At 51.7% G+C, this 4,766-nt stretch overlaps 1 pseudogene; it reads left to right on the top strand.

Annotated features, from left to right (window-relative positions):
- The first annotated feature begins 826 nt into the window (after positions 1-826).
- LOC109731572 (uncharacterized) lies at positions 827-3,833 on the top strand (annotated as a pseudogene).
- Positions 3,834-4,766: the final 933 nt, after the last annotated feature.

The following is a 4,766-nucleotide window of genomic DNA, read 5'->3' as shown; positions in this document are numbered from 1 at the left end:
CCTGTTTTAACTAAATATTCCCTGTACTCCCACTTCTATCAGAAAGCGCCGCTGACAAGGAGACTCCGGAGGTGGAGAACGGGGCTGCCAACAAGCGGAGGTGGGGCGAGCAAGAACCGCAAGCGACTCCAGCAGGCCTAGACATCATCAACAACCTCCCCGATGATATGTTGACAGCCATCATCTCCCTCCGCCCAACCAAATATGGGGCGCGAACAACTGTCCTTTCCAGGCGGTGGTGCCCCCTATGGAACTCCACCCCTCTCGACCTCATCGACACCCACGAGCTCTGCCATGGTTATCGCAAAAGCTTGGATGCGTTCTCCAAGATCCTCGGCAGTCACCTTGGCCCAACCAGATGCCTTAGAATGGGCAAGTTCCGTTCCAACGGCAAAGACCGAGCCAAGCTTGACGACTGGTTCCGACCCCGCGCCCTGGGGGGGAGTGGGGCAGGGAGGGAGGCATATGGGAGGATAGTAAAAAGGGGCGTTGTGTCCCTGATGGGCGGGCCAGGGGAGGACAAGGGCACACGCCGCACCCGTTCGCGCGTGTCCGTTTGGACGCAAAGACGGGCCAAAGTTAGGCGGGGAATAGGTCAAAAGTGGACCGAAAACCGACATTTGTCCCCTTTTGTTCCCATGCATTGGGCCGCGTTTTGTGTCCGTTTACCCCTAAACAGACGAGGCCGGAGCCCAGTTGCCCTAAAATCCAGCAGCAAAAGTTGGGCCGGCCCAACTGGTGTGGCTGGTGGTGGCACGGGTCATACTGCAGCACGAAGCAAACGCCCGTGTTTCGAGCACCCTGGATTTAGTCGCCCCACTTGTCCCCAAATCCCTAACCCTAACCCGAAGATGGCGGCGGCTGAGGAGGGGAAAGCGGAGGGGAAGATGGGGGCGGCGGAGGAGAGGGAGAGGGAGAGGGAGAGGGAGAGGGAGAGGAAGCGCTCCTATCCTGACCCCTCCGACCCCTTCATTGAGGTCAAATTCGACAATGATTTCGTCGACATTCCCTCCAACGCCGACGAGAGCCCCGCCTGGTCGCTGCTCGTCGGCGTCAAGAGCGGCGCCCTACGCGTCCACCGTTTTCGCGTGGCGAGGTCCGGGCGGATTTCAGGTCAGAGCGACGACACGCTCGAGATCTTCCACGACCTCAAGAAGCGGCAGGGGTGCAGCTCAAGCGCCAGCGCAACCCTGGCTCCCGACGGCCGCTCGCTCTGCCTCCTGCAGCTGGTCGAGAATGCGCAAGCCGACGGCCTGCAGCTGCTGCTGCCGGCCGAGGAGGAACCGCCGGCCGAAGTACCGCTTCCCCCGCTGGATCCAAGCATGCGTGGCTGGTGCATGCCCATCTCCGCCGACGGCCACATATGGGCCGTGTCGGCTACCTACTCTTCTGCCACGAGTTTCAGTCTCCGAGTACAACGCCTGGTCATTGAAGAGGAAGAGCGCGCAGCCGCACAACGTTGGGAGCAGGTCGGGATCCCCTTGGTCCAACTTTGCAAATTCGAGCCCTACCGCCCCAGCATATGGGGTCTTGACTTCCTCCAGGGCTACGCGGTGCTCCCTGGCCATGGCCGTGAGGGGGGCACCCTCATCCTGCTCTCCCTCCAAAACGGCCTTTTCTTCACTTTCAACTGTTCCTCCACTGACTTGGGCTGGACCAAGGTAACCCAAACCTCAGACGCCAAGCGCTACGTCCCTATCCTTGGCCGTGGCCTCTATGCACAAGAAAGCAATGCCATCTACATGCTCCGCAAAGATGCCATCTATGCATACAAGCTGGGATATGAAGAGGGAAGTCTGAAGATGGATCCCCCTGTGGACATTATATTTCCTTATGTTGACAGAAGCACAGCGCATGGCCTCCTCACCCATCTCGGCTGCGGGGTCATGTGCTCCGTCTTGATCGATGTGGGGCTCCCATGCCGGACCGACCACCTGCACGCCGTTATCTCCACCTTCCGCCTTGGCCCTGAGCCCTCCCATGTCAAGCTCCTGCACTCCACCTCCCGCCAGCTCGACATGTTGTTGCCCATCGAAGACATCCAAGATTTTGAATTATGCTTTCTCCAGTAAGTTTCTCTGTCCACTAATTAATCCGATCCATGCATTCATTTTGGTCGTCTCATCTTACTTACAAATGCAGTATTAATCTTCTTCTGTCCGGCCGCTAATATAATCAATCACTTATTAATTATATTAGAGAGTATAAGGATAACAAGGTGCTGCCGCCTCAAGTCCGCCAAGAGGGAGTGCTTCATGCTCGCTGCAGGTATTGATCCACAAGCTTGAGCTTGGCTTAGATATGTCATTCCAATTAAGTTTCTTGTGCATGACACACATATTTTGCTTCTTGCATGCAGGCATCTTCTACCACCAGGTCCTCCTTCTCCCTATGTGAAGCCACATATGGACAATGAGCTCTTATTTATCATCTGCCAAGCTGGTTCACAATCATTTATCTATAAAACAAGTCTCATGGATCTGAGTCCAGATCTGAGTTCAATGTTAGGAATAGCGACTCCTCTCAAGCCACATTACATTGTACATGGAGATGATCGTGGTCCGAGGCATTTTTTTCTCCTTGACTCAAAACTACATGCTGTCTCATTCCTAAAAGATGGCATGGATGTGCTTAACCTGGACACCAGATGTGAGCATTTAGATTTGCAAGCACGGCGGCCTGTTTCTCCTATTGATCCTTTTGTCATGGTTATCCAAGTTGGTAGGACAACTCTTGCTCTTACTGAAACTCTCCAAGTTTACCGTAAGGCCTTCCTTGTTTGTCCTCCTGGATCCATCTCATGGGTGCGCTGCATGACAGATCACTCTAATATTCTTGACAGGAAGGTTGAGCTGTCCGGATATGTAGTAGTGAGTGATAATTCCTTTGTAGTCTGTGATACTCTCACATGTTCTTGTTTTCACTTTGACCTGGATTCCAAGAAGTGGCATCTTGTTATGCCTTGGGCTCCATGGGGAAAATACCTGCCAAGGGATATGTCTAGATACCGCTTTCTAAATGGCAAATGTGTATTTGTGGATGGTTTTATCTACACATGCTCAGGAAAAGGGCTTGCTGCTTATGAACTAGTCGATGAAGATCATTGTGTGTACCTAGACATCCCAATATTTTTGCCACTCTCATGGGAGAATGAAAATTGGAAGACTGAAAGGATGTGTTTGGATTATGCTGGCAAAGATGTCAACTCGGGTGCCATCTTGTTTTGGGTGGTGCAAGGTGAATCTCTCTCTCTCTCTCTCTCTCTCTCTCTCTCTCTCTCTCTCATGCATTTCATGAAAGATGCCATCACCTCTAATGTTCTTTGTATATATAGGTTTGCATATCAAGCACCGTGACCACCATAATACGTTATGGATCACAGCAGTGGAGGTTGAGACTGAGAAAACACCCAGGAAGAGCATGAAACCGGTCGGAATTAGGCATGTAGTCTCTGCTACACGTCTCATTGATCAAGAGGAAACCATGGATCAAAAGGAAGTAATCAGTACCAGATGCTGTGCTCTCTCTTTCTGACTCCCCACTATTTTTTGCTATGAAGTCAACTTGGTACTTTATTGTGGTAGACTCTCATTGCACCAGCTGGTCAGCTAGTGACAAGTGAACTTGTATGATCCTCTTGGTTCTGTGAATTCTCACAAGTCAACTTGTACTTTATTTTGGTAGACTCCCATTGCACCAGCTAGTGAAAGTGAACTTCTATGATCCTCTTGGTTTTCTGTGAACTCTGTGAACTTGTATGCACCTTGCTTGGAACTGTGAATTTAAAGTAGGTGGACATTGGGATTATATTATGATTAATTGTTGCTTTAGAATTTTGGTTTCCCGGGATTTGAGAGGTTTTGGGAGGCAGGGATACGGGTGGATTTGGTGAATCCCTTCCTTCCACCAAATCCCCTCAATTCCCCTCACATCCCCAAGTTTTCAATCCCCTTCCATAAAAACTTGTTTGATAGATGTGGTTTGATATAATAGACTGATGGCAACAGTGCAGTTAAAAGTCCAATCTTTGCAAGTTTAACAACTGTAATCATGTTCTGTTACAAGAACAAGAACAACAGGTTACTCCCAGATAATCTAACTTGTTCCCAGATTATTCTTTTTTTTTTGAGCAGATCCCAGATTATTCTTTTAGAATAACATGTCCTCACAATATTCTGTTACAACCAAAGTTTGACATAGGGTGGTAGCCATCTTTGTATTTCGGTAGCTGCATTTCATGTTGCCGTTGGCAGTTGAGCTCTTTCCTTTGTTACCATCTAACTCCAGCGTGGGAAGCAGCAAATACTCGTAGTAGCTTGAAAACATCGATCTTGAGTCCACATTTAAAAGAAGCCAAAAGCAACATCATCTACTCCCTCCGTCCGTCAACAGGGCATTTTTGGGTTTTCCCGACATACCCGCAGTCCCCCCTTCTTTTTCCTCATTCTCCTCTCCCCCACGCCGGCGACGCCCCATGCTTCCCGCTCCCCCTCCCTTGCCGCCGCCTTGCTTCCCCCACGCCGCGCTACTGCCTCGTTCCCCTCCGTCAAGTGCCGATTTGGTGTCGATCTGCGGCGAGCCGGGGCAGCGGGAGCGTGCCGGAGCAGAGGGAGCGTACCGGAGCACCGGCGAGCCGGAGCTGGGCCTCGACGAGGAGGTCGGCTTCTCCAAGCGCGGGAGCGGACACGGCGGTCGTGACAGGCAGAGCAGAGCGAAGCCGGCGCCTACGCACAACCACCGCCTCGTTCTTCCCCGCGGCTGCCGGC

Source organism: Aegilops tauschii, chromosome 2 (assembly GCF_002575655.3).
Source record: "Aegilops tauschii subsp. strangulata cultivar AL8/78 chromosome 2, Aet v6.0, whole genome shotgun sequence".
NCBI lineage: Eukaryota > Viridiplantae > Streptophyta > Magnoliopsida > Poales > Poaceae > Aegilops > Aegilops tauschii.
This window is presented reverse-complemented; position numbering and strand designations above follow the sequence as displayed.